We start from the raw sequence: 21,574 nt of genomic DNA on the forward strand, positions 1-21,574 counted from the left end.
AGGGCAGGGCTGCCTCCCACGGCAGGGGCAGGCAGAGGCCTCTGCGCCAGGTACGGCCTAAGTACCGCCTACCCCCATGGCTGACCCTGGGCCCCAAATCCAGCGCGAGGCCTGGGAGCATCTTCTCCGCTTGAGTCACCGGGCTGGGCCCAGGACCCCAGCCAAGGGCTTTGCCTCTGGGAAGAAAAGAGCTTCAGCTTCGGAGTCCAGCAAAACCTGGGAAGCAGGGGGAAGCTTCCCTAGCAGGTGCTATTTGAGCAGAGGCCTGGAGGAGGTGAGGAAGTGAGCAGCGGGCCGTGTGGGGTAATGGGTGCTCCAGGAAACCAGAACGGCAGATGCAAGGTTCTGAGGTGGAGCCTGGAGTGTCGGAGCCACAACATGGAGACTGTGGTAGGGACGAGGGCTTGGGGAGGAGGAAGAGAGAGCAGAGAGGGGCTGGGGCAGGTCCCACAGTGGACAAGCCACAGGGAGGACTTTGGCTTTTCCTCTAAGCAAGATGAGAGCTATGGGAAGTTTCTGGGCAGAGAAGGGACAAGATCTGACTTAGGTTCTCACGGGATCTCTCTGGCTGCATGTGGGGAATGGATTGGAGGTGGAGGATTCAGGACAGAAGCCAGGAAACCAGGGAGGAGGAGACCGCAATAGTCCAGGTAAGCCATGCAGGGTCTGGACCAGGGCGGGGACCGTGGAGGTGAGAGAAGAGGTGGAATTCTGGGAGTTCCTCTGCATGTCAGCCAACTCGCCCTTCTTGGGGGCCTACTGTGCCTGATTTCTGTACAGCAACATGATACAGAGATCACAAAGGCTGAGCCCTGGCCCACAGTGTAGGAGACAGGAGGAAAAGGAATGCAACTGTGATGCGATCAGTGCCAGACTGCAGTGTGAATTAAGGGCAGCTACATCTCCCCAGGTTCTGTCCTAAAACTTTCTATGTAGGAGCTCAACCTAGTGAGATAAGAACTATCATAAGCCCCCATTTTCCAGATAAGGAAACTGAGGCCCTCTTAGTCAAACAATATGTCTAAGTTAAGAGACTCCTCCCACTAGTAAGTGGCAAGACTGGGATTCACAACCGGGTCTGAAGGGCTGCAGGACTGACCCCACCTGACCACCTGTGTAATCAAGGAGGGCTTCCTGCAGAGTCGAGGCTTGAGCTAGGTTCCCAGGGATGCATAGGATTCCGTCAGTGAGCAGAGGGCCTTCCAGGCCTGGGCAAGGTATGAGCCAATGTGTGATGGTGAGACTCATCCCCTTAGCCAGTGTCTCCCACACCTCACTTAAAAGCCATCTTTAAAGCTATTCATACCTTTTCTTAAGTAAATTGATTTTTTGGTTTACTCCGTTGTTTTTTTAAAAAATAACTTACTGAGACGAAGTTCACATAGCATCATATTAAGCATTTTAAAGGCTGGGCGCGGTGGCTCACGCTTGTAATCCCAGCACTTTGGGAGGTCGAGGCTGGAGATTGAGACCACAAGGTCAGGAGATCGAGACCACAGTGAAACCCCATCTCTACTAAAAATACAAAAAATTAGCCGGGCGTGGTGGCGGGCGCCTGTAGTCCCAGCTACTTGGAGAGGCTGAGCCAGGAGAATGGCGTGAACCCAGGAGGCGGAGCTTGCAGTGAGCTGAAATCGCACCACTGCACTCCAGCCTGGGTGACAGAGCGAGACTCCATCTCAAAAAAAAAAAAAAGCATTTTAAAGTGAACATTTCGGTGGCATTTTTGTATTGTGTTCTGCAACCATCATCTCTAGCTAATCGCAAAACATTTTCATCACCCCAAAAGGAGACTCTGTGACCATTAAGCAGTTGCTCCCCATTCCCCTAACAACCACCATTCTTCACTGGTCTCAATGGATGTACCTATTTTGGAGAATTCCTGGAAATGGAATCATACAATATGTGACCTTCTGGCCAGGCATGGTGGCTCACACCTGTAGTCCCAGAACTTTGGGAGACTGAGGCAGAAGGATTGCTTCAGCCCAGGAGTTTGAGACCAGCCCATGCAAAATAGGGAGACCCTGCCTCTACAAAAAATACAAAAATTAGCCAGGTGTGGTGGCACGCGCCTGTAGGACCAGCTACTGGGGAGGCTGAGGTGAGAGAACCATTGAGCCTGGGAGGCAGAGGTTGCAGTGAGCCGAGATCACACCACTGCACTCCAGCCTGGGCAACAGAGCAAGAGCCTGTCTCAAAAAAAAAAAAAAAAAAAAAGACCTCTGTGTCTGGCTTTTTTCACTTAGCATCATGTTTTGGAGGTTTATTCTCATTGTGATACGGATTAGAAAAAATTATTTTTAAAGGAAAATTTGTGTTACTCTCAGAAGGAGGAAACAACTTTTCATTTCTGTAAATAGAAAGTAACCTTAAAACAACAATCACAAAAGAACACTACCAAATTCTAGCTCCATTCTCCTGCCTGCTGAAGCTCTGAGCTTAAGGCCTGCTCTGCCTCGTAAAGGGAGACGAGCAAACGTGGGAGAGGTATTCAAGTCCACCCGCGCCCGCCTGAGACTTTCTCCTTGGGTTAATCAGAAGAATCAAAAAGAACTGCAAAAGGAGGAATGGTGACAACTGTGGTCTAACGCATCTTCCGTGGGAGGCTCTGATATTTCCAGAGCAGAGCGGGAGTGAGTGCAGCTCATGACAGTGAGTGACCCTGGTGCCATGGCTGGTAGGGTTAGAGGGGAGGGCTGCAGATGGGGAGCCTGTTGGAAGCTTCTTCACCAGCCCAGATATAACATAATCCAGAGAATCCCAAGCCTGCCAATGTCTTCCCTTTTCTAAATCCTTTCACATCTATGAGTGCAGGTAGGCCAGGTGACAGCCGGGTTAATTCCTGGATGCTATTCTGTTCCCGTGATGTATTTGTCCACTTATATGCCAATACCAAACTGTTTTATTTCTATGCCTTTGTCATATATTCTAATGTCTGGATGAACAAGTCCTGTCTCTTAGTTCTTCTTTCATCATTGCTTTGACTATTTTTGCACATTTACTCTTTTATGTGACTTGAGAACATCCCCTTTTAACAGACAGGCCCAGAGATGTTAAGGGACAAACCCCAAGTCACACAGGGCTTCTGCCTCCAAGCCTCATGGCCCATTTCCAGGACTCCCAGGGGTCCTGGGCAGTGTTAGGAGTGAGCATGAACCTGGCATGCTGGGAGGAAAGGGAGAGTGTTGTCACCGCCCCAAACACTCCATTCTTGTGGGTCATGAAGAACACTGTTTGCCTATTAAAGGCTTTGGACGCCTTGAAAAATAGCAGCATTTGCCATGTTCACATTTCACCTGCAGGTATTCCCTACTCTTTCCATCAATTCGCTTTTTAAATGTTTGCTAAAATTTAATTTTAAATGAACTCATTTTATCCTGGCTTTAAATGAGGAACCAGTGTTGACTGTGAGGCCTTTGTTGTCTGTGCCCTGCCCATACCTCCTCTCCCTTTTCTCCAGTGAACGCAGACAGGATTCCACCTGCAGCACCTGTCCCCTTCACCTGTGAGCTTTGCTCATGGGGCAGGTTGGATGTGCTGGGAACTAACACTCCAAGTGGCAGCTGTCAACCAATGACAGGCAGGAGCTGACGTGTCCCTTCCCCAGCTCCCTGGCCACCTGATCCCCGCCCCTGGGGGGCTAACTCCGTTACTACACGGGCTCCCAGCGTGTCACAGCAGGACCGAGCCCCTGTTGCCTAAGTAGTTACTGGCTTGGTAGCGCTCTTGCGATTGGCAGCCCTTCCTGCCTGATCTCACTTCCCTACCAGTGCTTTCTGGAGGCGTCTCCCAAATAGGCTACTTGCCTTCAATTTATTCTGTTAGGGATCTGCTTGTGGGCACCCAATCTAAGGCACTTGCTGCAAATGGAAGACAATTGGTGAAATATACAAAAAAGTGAAACAAAGCCAGCTACTATTGCCAATGATAGCTTGTACTTGGGATCTGCTCTGTTTCTTCCGAAGAAAAAGCAGGTGGTAGGAAGGTGTTCAAGACACACAAGCCCTACGTGGAGTTTCTCCCCCACCCCTTGGCATCACAGGGAAGACGAAAGGGAGCTGGAAAGCCTCACTTACAGTGTTAACCGATGGAATTTCACGCCAGGTCCCTGTACCTTGCAGCTACCTCTACCCCATCCATGGCCCCAGGCTCACGAGGTCCTGAGAACAACTTTCCACAGGTCAACTCCAAGGACAATGGAAAGTCCCTTAGCCTGGGCAGCTGACAAGACACAGGCCTGCCTGGACCCAGTGGGCATCCCTCAGTACCCACCCAGGAGGGGCCCACAGGACAGCTAGCCTGACGCATGGGCAGATAGATGGGTTCAACTTTGCCGTGAGTGCATCTGGAGAAGGGAGAGCTCATGAGCTCATTCATTCATTCACTCATTGATTCAACAAATTCTGATTGAGTACCGACTGTGTGCTGAGCACTGTGCTGGGCACTGGGGAGATAGAGAGAAGGACAGACCCAAATCCCTCATGGAGCTGCCACTCCAACAGGGGACACAGACGAGAAACAAACAAACACACAGATAAACTCGGAAATGAGAGCATTCCATGCTACAAAGGAAAGAAACAGAATGAAGGGACCAAAAATACATGGGGTGTCCGAGCACAGTGGCTCACGCCTGAAATCCCAGCACTTGGAGGGCCGAGATGGGAGGATTGTTTGAGCTCAGGAGTTTGAGACCAGCCTGAGCCACGTGGTGAGACCTTATCCCTACTTAAAAAAATATCTATATATAGCTGGGCATGATGGCACACACCTGTAGTCTCAGCTATTCAGGAGGCTGAGGCATGAGGATCACTTGAGCCTGGGAGATGGAGGCTGCAGTGAGCTATGATTATACCACTGCACTCCAGCCTGGGTGACAGAGTGGGACCCTGTCTCAAAAAAAAAGAGGAGAGAGGGCTTTGGTAGCATAGCCTAGAGGGCCTCTGAGGAGGGTCAGTGAAGTTCAGAACTAAATGTGGAGAGCTAGAGAAGGCAATGAACTAGGGAAGAGCTAGTGCAAAGGCCCAGGGGTGGGAATGAGCTGGGCATGTTGGAGGGGCAAACACCGGCTGGTGTGCTGGAGTGGAGGAACAGGGGAATGGTGGTAAGAGGCCAAGGTGAAGGTGGTGGTCCTGGGGCAAGTCAGAACAAAGATGCCTGGTAAGTGTCTGTATGAATACTGTGCCTTGCAGGAAAGGCATCCATGGGCACTGGATGAGAAGCAAATAGCAGAGGCTGAAGGCAGTGGGTTTGGGAGGCTTTTTCTCCTGGTATCTTTATGTGGCAGGGGAGGCCAAGGGGAGAGACTTTGGTTTGCATGGGGTCAGCCAGACTGCAGCAGGGAGGGTCCTAAGGCCACTTCATCAGGGTGGACCTGACTAGTTTCAACCAATTGAATCAGCAACTGGTCTTCAGCACCTCATCATAGCTTGTACTCTGTGAGAGGCTATTTATTGAGATATTTATGCACCAAGCTCTCTGCAACCCTACCAGAGGCTGCCCGACGTGCCTCTTGCCTGGGAGATACAGAAATAGAAAGTTGCAGTAGAGTGTGACAAACATTCCAGGGAAGGTCTGGATGAAGGAAGGGTCATTCAAATTGGCTTTTGAAAGATGAAGAGAGACTCACTGGAGAAAAACCAGCATTAAAAGAGCAGAAACAACTGTCTCGCTTGGTCCTGTGTCCCCAGCACCTGGCTCAGAGCCTGGTGTACTGTGGGGGCTCCATCAGTATTTGTTGACGAACGAATCAGAGCTGCCCGTGCTTTGATTATGCAAATTGGAAACTGCCTTCACGATTTTTATGCTGTCTACTGTCCACTTCTACTATTCCTTATTTAATGCGTTTCTTCAAATTTACTGACTTTTTTACTTAAATAAATTTATTTTAAAAGAAAACATTTGGTGTTATCACTAGAATTGAAAAACCAAAGAATACATGCCACAAATCAAAGATAACCAGAAAAATACTTACAAAGAAAACAAAATGATGTTATTAAAGTCTACCTATTGAAAGAATAAAAAGACAAGCCACAGAACGGGAGAAAATATTTGCAAATCACATATTTGACAAAGGCTTGACTAGTATCCAGAATATATATAAAGAACTCTCCAAATCTATTAAGAAGAAAACAATTGGGTTTTTTTTTTTAACTGACATAAAGTTTGAACAGATACTACACCAAAGAAAATATACAGATGGCAAAGAAACACATACAAAGATGTTCAACATCATTAGTCATTAGGGAAATGCAAACTAACACCACAATGAGATACTATTATCACCTATTTGAATGACTAAAAGTAAAACACACATACACACACAAAAAACTAACACCACCAAGTGTTGGTGAGAATAGCAAGCAACTGACACTTTCATACATTGCTGGTAGGGATGAAAAATGGTATAGACACCTTGGAAAACAGCTCAGCAGTTTCTGATAAAGTGAAACATACACTTGGCCACTTGGCCCAGCAATTCCACTCCTAGAAATTTACCCAAGATAAACAAAAATTTACGTTCACATAAAAACCTGTTTGCAAATGTGCCTAGTGGCTGTATTTATAACGGCTGAAAACTGGAAACAGTCCAAATATCCCTCAGCTGGTGAATGGATGAACAAGCTTTGGTACATCCATACCCTGGAACATTATTCTGCAATAAAAAAGAACCATCTATGGATACACAAAACCGCATATATGCATCTCAAAAGCATCATGCTGAGCAGGAAAAAAAAACAGACTCAAATTGAGATAACACATTGTAGAATTCCACTTATATGGAATTCTAGAAAAGGCAAACTTGTATAGAAACAGAAAACAGATAAGATGTAAAATTCAAAAACATGTGACACTCATCTGTGGTGATACAAGTCGGGATCGTGGCGTCCCTAGAGGGAACATGAGTAGAGGGGAGAGAGGGCAGCTGTGGGGGTGGGGATGTTCAGTCTGCTCACTGGGGTGCCGATTACAGGCCTGGGACCAGCTGGGCACCTCATTCATATGTGCTGCAGCTCTATATGACATTTCGAAAAGTCTCGCTAGATACATTTGTGTGCCTGAGACAGGAATGAGCCTGATACCTGCTCTCTTTTTCACAAAGGGAGATTAGCAAGTATTTGGTCTTAGAGGCAAGTTAGCACCACACAGAGACTCTTCTGGATATAAAGGAAAGACTGTAAAGAATTTGCAGAGAGAATAACTCTCACTATGTGACCCGAGGTGATTTTATGCTTTGCCTGTGCAGCCTATAAAATAATCTTGTGTGGTCCCCATGATGCACATCAACCAGGAGATGCTGGAGAGTCTGAGAGAGCGTGCTGGCAGCACTCTGCCAGGGGAAGGACGCGGGGGTGTCCAGGCTCTGCTCCAAAAGCAGACAAGCCTGCACTGCGCTGGAGCAGGTGAGGAGTAGCTGGGTTCCACTGTGCCCTTTTCGTCTGTGTCCCTTGCCACCCAACACGAGCTCAGCACATAGTTGATCTTCACTAACTAGTCACCCCTCCAAGCTTTTGCATTGGTTGTTCTCTGTGCTAAGGATACCCCCTTCTCCCACCTTGACCACCCGACTAACTCTTAAGCTCAGCTCCCACGTGCTTCCTCCTTCTTCTCCTTGGTACATGAGTGCCCCACTTGGCATTCTCTTTGGGGTGTCTATACACACTATTTCCTCCGCCTGGAGTATCTTCTTCCATGGGGCAGGGGTCAGTCAGCACCTTCTGTATGCAAGGGACAGAAAGCAAGTCCCAACTGTTTTCAGCCAAAAATGGGAAAGACAGTGGCTCACATAACTAGAAAGTTGAAGGTGCCTAATTTCAGGTACAGTGGGATCCAGGAGTCCAAAGCCTGTCCAGCTCTGTGCTGCTTCCTCTCAGGCAGGCTTTTCCTTTGTTTTGTCCTCTTTTTCTCTAAGTGTTCACTTGCTCGCTGTCCATCCAATGGAAAATGGCATCCCCTTCACAAATCACGGCCAACCCTAAAGTCCCAGGATCAAGTTTCATTGGGCAGGCTCAGTCATGTGCCCATCCCTGGACCAATCACTAGAGCAAGACCTAGTCACATGTCCACCCCTGGAGACAGAGGCCTCTGGGCACCCCCAGCCTCATGGACTGAGAAAAGGGAAGAGGGGGTTCTTTAGTAGGAAGTCGAGGTACTGTTACCTGAAAATGGGAGATAGATGCTGACTTGTCCACACACCCGCACCTTCTCCCAGCAAACTCTAGCTCATCTCTGCACATTGTATGACCTCAGGCCAACCCCTTCCCCTCTCTGGGCCTCATGTTCCTCCTCCGGAAAATGGGCAGGAGGCCGTTTGAATTCCAACATTCCAGAATTCTGGGACAGCTTCCAGGACTGGAGGCTGCTCCCTAGATCCCAGGAACGTTCCAGCATTTCTGGGGACGGAAGTGGAGCATCAGCCAGAGCCCTCCCCGGCCCCTGGCCTGGGAACATGCTTAGAAGATGACAATTGGGCTCCCTTTGGCCGAAATTCCACTCCCGTGGGGGCCTTGCCAAGGAAAACAAGCCCAAGAACCAGGCATTAAAGGTGAGCATACTTGTGCATTTTAAGATGACAAATTATTTACACAGGTGTGGGAACCATCCCCTCGCACCCTGCTTTCTCTTTCTCCCTCCCCTTTCCAAATTCTTTCCCCTAAGGGTGCTGACAGACATGCCAAGGGAGGGGGTGGTTGGTCGTGGAGATCTGCCCAGAGTAAGTCCACAAACCCAGGGCAAAGTGGGAGGACAGAGAAGCCGGAAAGAGGGTGTCTGTGAGGCAGAGGCTGGTCCTCGCTCACCTGTCTTCTTACTCTCTACACCATTGCCTGGGGAGATACTGAGGCTAGGGTCCCAGGGATTTCATTGTACCTGAGTCCTTGAAGAAACTCATGCCCAAGCCATCTTTTGTCCACAAGGGAGAATAAGGGACCAGAGAGGTGAAAGGCAGTCCCCAGGGTCACACAGCCAGTTAGCTGAACTTGGGGATATCAGGGGAAGAGGTAGAGGAAGCAATTGTTTCTTAAGCACCTAGTGTGTGCCTGACACTGTGCTGAGCTCTGGGAACACATTGTCAATGAAACAGACAAAATCTCCTGCCCTCATGGAGCTGAAAAAGATACAAACAAGATAAATAGCAAGATACCCCCAGCGGTGCTTGAAGAAGAGCAAGACGGGGTGAAGAGGTGGCAGGGGTGCTGTCTAGGTTGGGGAGGTAACATTTGAGCCAAGAAAGATGAGAACGAGCCGGCCATGGGGAGATTGGAAGGAAGGACATTCCAGGTATCTGGCACTGCACGTGCAAAGGCCCTGAGGTGGGAAAGGGCTTGTTGTGTTCAAGGAATTGTCAAGGGGCCAGTGTGGCTGCAACAAGAAGGAAAGGCAATGACTCAGGGGTAGATTCAGGTCAACAGACCCAAGGGGTAGGTATAATCATTCTGTGTTACCAAGGAGGAAACTGAAGCCCAGAGAGGGGCAGTGACTTGCCCAGGGCCACAGAGCAGAGCCAGATTCCAGTACTTTTCACTGGCTCCAAACCCATGTTCCTGTGCTTTCGTGAGGTGAGAGGGTGGGCGCAGATGCTGCGAGGGCCTTCCAGGTCTCCAGCCTGCAGCTCAACTCTAAAGATGAGAAGCATCTGGGCCAACTGGTGCTTCCTGTGGGAAGAAAGCAGACATTGAGCTGCTGAGTCACAGGGGAACAACAGGCTAGGCTCCTAGGCTGCAATGGGTTCTGCCTCAGTTTACCTACCTGTAATAAATGAGTTTCATCACACGGCTGCCTCCAGTGCTGACTTCAGAAGGGTGCTGTGAGGGTTAATTACTGCCTGGCAGCTCCAGGAGCCTTGATGAAAGGTGGCGGGAAGTGGGCGCTATTAACCCGGGCAGGTAGTTACCCACGGCATGAGGGAGGGTGCAGAGGGGTCCTAGCCTGAGTCACTTCTGGTTCTGACTCAACCCCAGGCCAGCCTTTTTCCAGGTGGGTAGGGCCCAGTGTGCCCAAACATCTGGCCATCGTCCTGGCCCCAAACCCCTCAGCACCAGGCAGGGCTGAAGCTAGGAGGGGTCACAAGCCACACAGTCCCAGGGTTCAAATCCCATCTCTGCCGCTCCTCTGGCCAGAAGACCTGGGCAACACTCCTCACCTCTTGGGCCTGTTTCTTCAGCCACATAGTGGTGTCTTAGTCTGTTGTGTGTTGCTATAACAGAATACCACAGCCTGGGTAATTTACAAAGAACAGAGACGTTATTTCTAACAGTCCTGGAGGCCGGAGAGCCAAAGATGGAGGGGCTCGCTCAAGCAAGGACCTTCTTGCTGTCATCCCATGGCGAGGGCATTCCATGGCGAGGGCATCCCATGGCAAGAGGTGGCACGTGAGACAGCAAGGAATGGCCGAACTCACTTTCATGACAAATCCACTCTCTCCATCATGAAGCCACTCCTGCAATAACGACGCTAATCCATTCATAAGGGCAGAGCTCTCAGGACCCAACCACCTCTTAAAGGCCCACATGACCTTTGGGAGACACGTTGAGACCCTGGCGGTGCGGGGTGAGAACCTGGCCCCTCCCCAGGGCACTGTGGTTGTTTCTTACACATATGCCAGATACTGACTGCGCCTCGCAGCCACTTCGTCCCCCTGTTGCCTCAGTTTGAGGCCAAAAGTGACACATCAGGCCACAGCCACCTACGCCGTCAGCCATCTCAGCCTCCATGACCTGAAGGGAAATGATGAAAGACTTTTCTAGAAATAAATGATTTTTAAAACATCCCAGGAAATGATCCCTGGCTGCCGCTGGGCCCCCGGGAGGGAGGGCAGGCCTCTTATTCCCCCCGCCCCAATCCCCACTTGGGCCCCAGAACCAGGCTCTGACTGCCTCCTGTCCCCGGACGCCCACCCCTTCCCTCTTCCTCACTCTTGTGGCTCCTGGGTCTTGATGCCACCTCCTGTCTCCCCCACCCCATACGTGCACACACACACACACATGCACACACACACACACAGATGCACACACATGCACACACACACATACACATGCCTGAGTTCTCTGTCCAGCTATGAACGCACAGCCTGGTCCCCAGTGAGCCCCGGATGTTTTCCTTCTTCCAGGATTCAGGGTACAGATACTAAGGCCAGAGCTCCCTTCCTCCTTTTACTCCCTCCCTGAGGCAACACGGTGCCCATCTCACAGGTGGGCACACTGGGACTCCGAGATGCAGGTGCCCACGCTCTGAGCGGCTGAGAGGCAGGGAGGGCTCACATCCTCCGGGAGGGGCAGGGGAGTCCCAGCGGCAGCCTGAGCAAAGGGCAGGGGCAGGGGAGCCTGGCCCTCTGCAGGGTTCCTGGGAATGAGGCTTTTTACTGTGAGCGGGCAGCTCCAGGGCCTTGGGACCCTGGGTGGGAAGAAGCCGGGCCCTTGTCGGGTGGCTGCCCCTACAGGTAGAAGTCAGGCACCAGGTGGCCACTTTCAGGAAGAGCCTGGTAGTAGGAGAGCTGCTCCAGGGTGGGGGCCCCACTAAGCTCACCTCCCACCCCTCTGCCCCTCACTCACTCCCTCTGCTCCAGCCTCACTGCCCTTGCTGAGCCTTCAACGAGAGAATCCCATGGCCTGGCCTTAGCACCTGCAGTTCCTTCTGCCTGGAGCACCGTTTCCCACCCATGCCTTTGCACGTGGGCTTCTCCTCTTTGTTGGGGCTTCTGTTCAAATGTCACCCCATCAGAGGGGACCTCCCAGGCTCTCTCCATCGCACTTTCCGCTTTATTTCCTTTGGAGCCCTGCTCACTCACTGAAATGACCTCAAATGTCTGATTCTCCTCAGCTAGAATACAGGCTCCATGAGAACAGAGGGCTTTTAAATGTCTTTCTGTGTTGTCCACTGCTGTATCTCCAGGACCTGGTGGCAGGCACGGAACACAGTGGTGCTCAATAAATGTTTGCTGATGTACTGAAGAAGTTTTGAAAAGATAAGATGTAATTTGTATCACAGCGGGAGGGGTGGGTGTTTCAGGGGAGACGTCATCCAAAGAACTGGATGATTTCTCCAGGGTCTTAAAGCGTGTCATGAGCAGCTCGACGTCACAACAATAATAATAATATTTATTGGGCACTTCCTGCGGTAAGCACTGTACACAGATCTTCTCAGAGTCCTTCCAGCCACCTGTGAGGTCAGGGCTGTGATTATCCCCACTTTCCAGATAAGGAAACTATAACTTAGAGTTACAGTTAGGGACTGCTCCAGGTCACCAGTGATTTGGTGGCAGGCCGTGGCTGAATACAAGGCCACTTCGACCCCTCTCCCACCACCCTGTCCTGCCCCTATCCCTCCAGAGCCTGAAGGTTCCCTGGAAACCGCACAGTCCCTTGATCCCTGGCACAGCCAAGAGAGGTTGTGTGTCCCGCCCATCACCCCCTAGCTGGTCAGGGGCCCAGAGGGGATGATCCCTGGCTGCCGGTGGGCCCCTGGGAGGGAGGGCAGGCTTGGCAGCTGTCCTGTCCCGGGGACGCCAGGCAGCCGGGAGTTTCTCTCCCCGGACTTACTGTACATGATTCAGCGCCAGCCCCAGTTGTGAAATCTGGGAATCTTGTGGGCAAGGCTGGGCCTGGGGGATGGCCGTCTGGGAAGAGGAGGCCGGGAAGGGGTTAAGGGGGGTGGCGGGGGAGGAGGGGGCAGGCGCCAGGCCAGACCAGCAGAGAGCGCACAGTTAGCACTGGGCCGGCTGCCTGTGGCCGGTGTCTGACATCACAGCTGCGTCAGCCCAGCCAGCCCCAGCCCCCCACTTCCTCCTCTCCCCGGGCAGCATCCTCCACCACCTCCCCAGCCTCACTGTCCTGTCCTGAAAACAAGCAGCATCCAGTTCCCTCCTGGAAGGAGGCAGGGTGGTCAGGGAGAGGGACTGTGCATACAGGAGGGACTTAATAAATGACAGTCGTTATGTCTTGGAGCCAGATCACAATCCTGTGAGCTAGACAGGGCAGGTAGGAAGCTATCACACTTATTTTAGGAAATAAGAGACTCAGGGTCTGAGAAGGGAAGGGACTTGCCCAAGGTCACCCAGCTTTACAGTCATAATGACTTGAAGTGTAAATAAGGATCATGTTGATCTTCCTCCACTCTTCATTAGAAGGACATGTGTCTCCTGGTGCCCGGTTGGGCTGCAGTGAATGTCCCGAGGCCTGGAATTTTCTTCCTCATCTCGTTAATTTGTTAAGTCAGATTAAACCAAATGAGCATTTGTCTGACTAGAGGAACAACAAAGGATTTCATAGGGACTATTCATATATCAGTGATGACTTACGGTAGTGAATAAAATAAATTCTGCATTTGAAATGTTTTTCTTAAGAAATTACAGAGTGAGGCCAGGTGCTGTGGCTCACGCCTGTAATCCCAGCACTTTGGGAGGCCAAGGTGGGCAGATCACTTGAGGTCAGGAGTTTAAGACCAGCCTGGCCAACATGGTGAAACCCCGTCTCTACTAAAAATACAAAAATTAGCCGCCCATGGTGGCGCACGCCTGTAGTCCCAGCTACCTGGGAGGCTGAGGTGGGAGAATCGCTTGAACCTGGGAGGCAGAGGTTGCAGTGAGCCAAGATCTTGCCACCACACTCCAGCCTGGGCAACAGAGCGAGACCCTGTCTCAAACAAACAAACAAACAAAAATCCCAGTGGGCCTACTCTGCTCCAGGCTCATTTACATGCATCAGGCTCAATCCTCATGGCAACTCTTCGAAGGTGGGACTATTACCCCATCTCACAGGGGAGGAAACTGAGGCACAGGGAAGCAAGTGATGCCTGCGGCCACAAAGCCAGGAAATGACAGTGGTGATATAACAATAATAATAATAATAATGCTAGTTGGCCTTGATAAGCTGCTTCCTCCACACCCTGAGCATGGTACTTATAGGAGCGCACTGGCTTCTCTGAGCTTCCCAGGAGGAGAGCACTCTTACTGTCCCCATGTCACAGGTGAGAAACCAAGGCCCAGCTGGGTTACATGACTTGCCCAGATCACACAGCAAGAAGTGGCAGAGCTGGGATTTGAAACCAGGCCGTCTGGCCTCTGTCCCTGCTCCAGCACGGTGCTGGGGCTGGACACACTGTAGGTGCCCAGGTCACTCAGGGGTGACTGAACTGGAGATGCTCAGGGCTTCAGAGGGCACCCCTCCCGCAAGCTACCCCTAGCATCAGCTCAGGGCCACCCTGAGCTGGCTTGGCGTGGTTGGGTGAGGAAGTGCAGCTATGTCTTCCCCAGGATGCTGTTATTCCCACAGTGGCCACAGCCCTTGACTGCACAGAACCACCATGAGGAGCTCCAGGATCCTCCCCATTTTACAGAGCCGAAAAGCCAAGGCCCAGAGAGGGTGTGTGACTTTCCCAAGGTCACACAGCATGGTGGTGTGGGCTACAGCCCCACTCCCAGCTCCTGAGCCTGCCCTCAGCTGCGGAGGCCCTGGAGGATGAATTCCAGGAAGAAGAGGGAAGCCGAAACCTGGCCCTCCCTGACCCTCCCCAGGAACAGGCTTTCCTCTCTTCCTTGCTTTTCTATCTCCTAGCTTGGTGGGACTGAGCCTCACATGAGCTGGGTCACAAAGGGGGACAGGAAGGGCATTCCTGGCAGAGGAAACAGCACGGGCAAAGGTGGACCGATGTGGAGCAGGGAAGGAAGGATATCTCGTTGGGATGCTGTGGAGGTGAGGAGCTGGGGCAGGGGGCAGGTAGAGTCAGGTAAGGGGGCCTTGAATGTCATGCTAAGGAGTTTGAGCTTTGTCCAGAGGCGATGGGAAGTCAGGAAGGCTTTAGAGCAGCGAAGGACCAGAATCACTAAACAGAGGGTGGACTATTGCCATCACCTCCCCACTATCCCCCCTGCCTCTGTCCTGGCCCTGGCCCCTCCAGCCCATTCTCCACCCGCAGCCAGAGGGATCCATGAAAACTGAAGTCAGACCGCGTCCCTTCTATGCTCAGAACACTCCATGACTCCCATCTCCTGCAGAGAAAAAGCCAAAGTCCTTTAACAGCCCACGTGGCCCTGCAGGATCTGCCCCCCACAGCCTCTTGGCCCTCCCGTCCTCCTAGTTTCTCTCCCTCGCTCACCCTGTTCCACACACTGGCGTCTTTGCTACACCCCAAACACAACAGCCACAGCCCCCACTCAGGGCCTGTGCACCGTTCCCACTGCCTGGAACACTCTCCCCTTCCCGCGGCTCCCTCCCTCACCTCCTACAGATCGTTGTCAGCTGTCACCTGATCACCAGGCTGTCCCTGCCCCGCCCATTGAAATCCCGTCTCCTTTTCCTGCTTCATTTCTCTCCCTAGCACGGATCTCAAATGCAATATGCAACTTATTTATCTTGTGTATTGCCTGCTCTCTCCACAAGTGTGAACTCCATGGGGACAGAGACCTTTGACCATCCTATGTCCCGCCATGTCCCTAGCGCCTGACCCACAGGAATTGCCCAATAAATATTTGTTCGGTGAATGGATTCTTTTTTTTGGCAGAATAACTTGGTGAGGACCTTCCCTGGGGATGAAGATGGAGAAGTGACCTGCCCAGGGTCACCCAGCTCACAAGTGGCAACCTCATCTGGCCCCAAAGTCTGTGATTTTTGTCTCTATTCCAGGCTGCCCCTCTAGGCATTAGGCCCCACATCAGCCACTGTACCACTGAATATGCCCACGAGGCTGCAAGCTGGGGTCTGTCCTTAGTTCTATCTTAAGCTAGAGGCTCAGAGAGGTGAGGTGACTTGCCTGAAGTCACACAGCAACTTACAGTGTGAGTTCGGCTCTTTCTGCCTCTGTATTTTGGGTACTTTCTGTTAAAGCAGCTCTGCCTCTCCCTCCTCCTTTCCTCTTTCCAACCAATGTGTTTGCGGCTGGAACATCAGGCCTGTTGTGCGTGGCCTTGACATACACCATGTCCCGGGCCTGGCCCCGCCCACCACCCTGGCTGGGCCACGAGCACAGCGCCTGGTTCCACATGCCTCAGGGATGAGCCGCAGAGAGTGTGACCAGGCCCAGCTGACACATCTCAGAGCAGATGTGGGTCTGCCTCCCACAGGCCCAGCCGGCCCCCCAACACCGGCCAAGTCTCAGCCCATCATTGTCCCCTGGGGGCGGTGCTGGGCCTTGTAGGGCAGAGGGAAAGGTAAACCATGATCCTGAGGAGCTCAGAGACTGGGTGTCTTGGGAAGCCAATTCAGGCCTAGAACCAGGGCCAAAGTCTTGGTGGTTTTAGAGGAAAAAGAGACTGGCTCTGGGGTTGAAAACTGTGTCACCAGGGACCAGGCAGGAATTTAAAATGAGCAGAGTGGGCCGGGGTAAGATGATAAATAGCTACTATTCCTTGGCCTCAGCATCAGAGAGACAAGAGGGAGTGGTGGGGACTGGGGCACATGCCTTGTCTGAAGACAGTCGCCCCTCAGCTCCGGCCGATGGTGGTCCCTAGAGAACAGGGCCCACTATGATCAGATGCTCCATGCCCTGATTTTCCAGAGGAATCAAAACACAGGTTTTTCTGTTGTGCCCACAGATTCTTAAATATTGGCTTCATTCATTTAAAAATTCTGTGTGGGCTGAAGAAAGCCCCACAGGCTTTGGGGCCAGATTGGGCCCCTGAGGCCTCCAGTTTGCAGCCTCTGTTCGCTGCAGCTGAGTGGAGCAGGCAGAGAAGGAGCAAATCTCAGCCTGACCCCGAGTCAGGAGCTACGGGCTGGGACGGTGGCCAGGACCCAGCTCCAGCAGCTCCAAGGGACGTGGAGAAGGTTTCTGTCATCTGGTCCCCTCCTCCACGCCATGGAGATGATTCCCCCGCCCGCCAGCTCTAGCAGGCTGGGGGGTGAAAGGGAGCCTGGGCGGGAACCGAGGTCTCCTTTCTCACATGGAACACAGCTGTGGATGTGTTTTTCAGGCGGATCCTAATTTCTCTCTCCCCATCCCCTGTGGCTCTGCCACACCAGGAAGTGGGTGACTCTGTGTCCCAAGTTGTGCCCCAAAAGCCCTATTCCATGCTCCAAGCTACCTGCTTCCACAAGCACAACTTTGAAGCTTCACCATGTCCCTTATAACCAATTTTCAGATGAAACAGTCTCAGGGAGGGAAAACATCTGGCCCAGGTCCCTACAATCAACACACAGAGGAGCTGGACTTAAACCCAGGCCTCACGCACTTGCCCACTGGGCCCTCATCCCGTCTCTTCCTGGTAGAACCCAGCCCACCCTCCAAGGCTTGCTCCAGCGCTTCCTCCTGGCTTATTTAACAAGCAGCCAGGCCCTTGGCCCACTGCCAGGTATTCAGACATGAACAGATAGTGTGTCTCAGGCTCCCCTGTGCTATTTGTTGAATGAATATTTCACTCATTCTCTCCAAAGCCGTGGGTCGTTGTCCATATCCAATCTGTTGTCTCAGCCACTGACCACATGCCTGTACACTTCCCGGATGGCTCCTCCTGGATGGCCCCCAGGCATCCTCCAAATCAGTGTGCCCAAAGCAAGTTCAGCAACTTCCCCCAAAGTGTCCCTCTGCCTGTCTCCCTTCTTTTGGAAGGATGCACAACTGTTCAGTGTCCATAATGCCTCCCGCCACCATGCCTCCAACACAACTGGTCACCAAAGCCTGGGAGTCTCGTCCTCAACCTCCCTCAAATCCATCCACCCTCCCCTCCTTTGAGGCTGCCATGCCAGGTCAATCTCATCACCTCTCCCCCAGGTGGCTGCAATTCCTTGCCACCTCGCTGCTTTCCCTGCAACGATACTTCCTCTCCCACAAATTGAGCCTCCTGCAGGAGCCTGAAAGACACCTACTATTTTCTGCTGTTTACTGTCAGAAGCTCCCCATCGCTTTCAAAGGAAGTGTAGCACCTTGGCCAGCCTTAAAGCCCCTGACCTCTCCTTACAATTTGTATGTTCCAGAACTACCCACTTCTCCATGATGTCTTTTCTGATCTCTGAGACTTTGCATAGGCTGTTTCTTTTTTTTTTTTTTTTTTTTGAGATAGGGTCTCGCTCTGTTGCCCAGGCTGGAGTGCAATGGCACGATCTTGGCTAACTGCAACCTCCACCTCCCGGGTTCAAGAGATTCTTCTGCCTCAACCTTTCGAGTAGCTGGGATTACAAGCGTGCGCCACCACAGCCCAGCTAATTTTTTTTATTTTTAGTAGAGATGGGGTTTCACCATGTTGGCCAGTTTGAGAACTCGCGACCTCAGGTGATCTGCCCACCTCGGCCTCCCAAAGTGCTGGGATAACAGGTGTGAGCCACTGTGCCCAGCCGTGCACAGGCTGTTCCTTCTGCCTGGTGTGTTCTTCCCACTCAACTCTTTGTCTGACTACTCCATATATGCCCTTCAGGATTCAGTTTACATGTCACGGGCTTCGTAAACCTTCCCTGACCCCCTAAGTCTGGTTTAGGTACCTGCTGAGGTCCTACAGTGCTCCCCGCCTCCCACCATGTGTGAGTCAAACTGCAGTTACGGGAACCAGAAACCCTTCCAGATTTTGTGTTTGTTTTGGATTTTAGAGACAGCATTCCTTCCAGGCACTTTAGGCAGAAAGGATTCAACACAGGGAACTGAACACTCACAACATTGCTAGAAGGGCTGGAGAGGCACCAGCACCACATAGCAGAACTGGACCTTCAGGAAAGCTGCCAGCCACTCAGGATGGTGGGGAATCAGGAGGCCACAGAGGAACTGTAGACTTTGAGAACATATCGCAGCACCATCCAGCGATCTGGAGATGAGGAAGCCACCACCACCACCCCTACCTCTAGACTCCCCAAGAGTGGTAACCGGACGCCAAGGTTGCTGCAAGAAAATCCATCCCATGACCATGCTCACCAGCAGAAAGAGAGCCCAGGAAAAAACAAGGCGGCCCCCACTTCCTGACTCTCACAGGAAGGCATCTGCCTGGCGGGACCTGCGAGCGTTCAGAGCCCCTGCTGCAAAGGAGGCTGGGAAATGTGGCATGTAGCCTTCCAGTCTCTGCAGCCTCTTGCTAGAAAGAGATATTAACAGGAATGGATGCTGAGGATCAGACGACCCTGAACATGAGGTCTTAGGATTCCCTATCTTAGCCCCAACACTCTGTGCGAATGGAAACCTCTGCTTAGTTGTCTGTGTTCCCTGATGGACCGTGGACACTTTAAAAGGCCAGGATGATGCCTTGGATATCTCAGGCTCAGCAGCATCTTGCATAGGCCCAGTGCAAGACAACAGTAGTCATGTAAGAAGAAAAAGAAGAACTGACATTTATTGAGCATTTACTATGCACTGAGCACTGGGCTACATGTTTTACATACCTGTTTACATATTCACAACCCAATAGGATAGGGATTATTGCTGTCCCTATTTATACATGAAGAGAAGGCCCATAGAGGTGAAGTAAGTTTCCCAAGGTCACCAAGCCAGTACATATCAGAGATGAGATTAAAAATGCAATCTGTCTGACTTCAAGCTCCAAACACTTGCCACTTATGAGAGGCACCTTTATCTTCTCCCAGGCATCCAGAAAGGTCACAGCAATGTTGTGCAATGAATGAATGAATACACAAGTGTCTTCTCCTTTAGGAAACTACCTGTCCACGTCTCAGCTGCCTTCACTCCACTGGGCCTCGGTTCCTCTCCAAGATCAGAGCTCAGAGAGTAAAAAAAAAATACATGGCTGGGCGCGGTGGCTCATGCTTGTAATCCCAGCACTTTGGGAGGCCGAGGCGGGCGAATCACGAGGTCAGGAGATCGAGACTACGGTGAAACCCCGTCTCTACTAAAAATACAAAAAAAATTAGCCGGGCGTGGTGGCGGGCGCCTGTAGTCCCAGCTACTCGGAGAGGCTGAGGCAGGAGAATGGCGTGAACCCAGGAGGCGGAGCTTGCAGTGAGCCGAAATCGCGCCACTGCACTCCAGCCTGGGTGACAGAGCGAGACTCCGTCTCAAAAAAAAAAAAAAAAAAAAAAAAAAAATACATAACACTGCACTGGGACTCCTCACCTTGGGTCTGTAGGTGGCTCTTAGGCTCCATGACCACCACTCCCATAAAGTTGCTAACATTTTGTGTCTATATGCAATTTTCTGGAGATACGAGTCAAAGTTTTCACTAAGCTTTCAAACTTCAAAAACTTGATACTGCTGCATCAGGGAGGAACACAGGAATTTTCCTGCCTCCTGACCTCAGTTCTGATCTTATGACATAGCATGCATTCACCTGTATATCCATCCAGCTCACCTATCCATCCATTCATTTTCTCATCCACCATCCATGCACTCCTCCATCCTATTTCCCCATCCACTCATCCACCCATTGATCTATTCATCCACCAATCAATCTAACCATCCATCCATCTTTCCATCCATCCATCCACCTACCCATCCATGTATTCTCTTATCCACCCTCCTACCCACCAATCTATTCATTTATCTATCCATGCATTCTCCTATCCATCCACCCACCCATCCATCCATCTATCCACCTACCCATCCATCTATTCTATTATCCACCCTCCCACCCACCAATCCATTCATTTATCTACCTATCCATTCTCCTATCCACCCACCCACCCATCCATTCATCTATCCATTTACCCATTCTTCTGTCCACTCACTCATCCATCCACCCACTCTTTCATCTATCCATCCAACCATTTGCCCATCCATACACCCATCCATTCACCCATGGAATCACCAATCCATCTACCCATTTATCCCTTTATCTGTTTATTCATCTAGCCATCTATTAAGTCATCCATCATTTTATGTATTAATTCATTCATTTAATTATATATTTATCTATTCATTAATCCATCAATAATTCACAGTATTCAACAATGAAATCACCCACACCATCCATCACACAATTTAAAATCCAGTGCTCATTTATTTATTCAACCATCCTCATTTATTTATTTATTTATTCATCCATCTCTCCATTTACCCACTAATTTCTTCATTCATGTGTTCACTTATCCATTAATTCAATTGTTAATTATCTCATTCATTGATTCATCTATTCTTTCATTGATCTATTTCTTCATCCATTTTATCCATTCATAAACAGTTCCCTTGTCTCCACACATGTACCCAGCCATTAAATTATCCATTTGACTATCCACCCATCCGTCAAGTCATCACTCATCCTTTCACCCATTAAATGCTCCATCCACCCATTCTGTTCTCTGTACCAGAACCAAGAAGTGAATCACAGCTGGCCCTGCCCTTGAGAAGCTCACAATCAAGTGATGGAAACAGATAGCTACAACCCAAGGTGGAAAATATTCAGAGGTCAAAGGGAGCTCCAGGCAGGTGCCTTCACAGAAGGGGACTCAGGTCCTTCTGGGGATTCAGAGAAGGCTCCTTGGAGGAAGCAGCATCCAAACAGGACTCATGAAGTCAGAAAAACAATGAACAAACTCTCTTAGATATCCCAGAGGGTAACTCACAGGACCTAACCACCTAGATGCTCATTGAGCTCTTTGGAGCATCCAAGACTGAGAACACCTGTGGCAAATGTTCACCCAGGAATTCCCAAACCCAATGGATAATGGAACGCTTTCCCCCTTGTCACTCCTATTAGTACCCTCAGAGACTCATTGTC

At 51.0% G+C, this 21,574-nt stretch overlaps 2 long non-coding RNA genes across 2 annotated transcripts in view; one reads left to right on the plus strand and one right to left on the minus strand.

Annotated features, from left to right (window-relative positions):
* Window positions 1-10,763, plus strand: LOC116461185 (uncharacterized). Its single transcript, XR_004246000.1, has 3 exons — window positions 1-274; window positions 7,100-8,542; window positions 10,202-10,763. It is a non-coding gene; the product is annotated as an uncharacterized LOC116461185 (long non-coding RNA).
* LOC116461184 (uncharacterized) overlaps window positions 6,537-21,574 on the minus strand; it is a 22,367-nt gene continuing 7,329 nt past the window's right edge. The window contains exons 3-5 of the long non-coding RNA XR_004245999.1: window positions 9,441-9,650; window positions 9,025-9,103; window positions 6,537-8,156 (exon numbers count right to left, since the gene is read on the minus strand). This is a non-coding gene — a long non-coding RNA (uncharacterized LOC116461184). The remainder of the gene's footprint in view (window positions 8,157-9,024; window positions 9,104-9,440; window positions 9,651-21,574) is intronic.

This window comes from Hylobates moloch, unplaced genomic scaffold (genome assembly GCF_009828535.3).
Source record: "Hylobates moloch isolate HMO894 unplaced genomic scaffold, HMol_V3 SCAFFOLD_21, whole genome shotgun sequence".
Lineage (NCBI taxonomy): Eukaryota > Metazoa > Chordata > Mammalia > Primates > Hylobatidae > Hylobates > Hylobates moloch.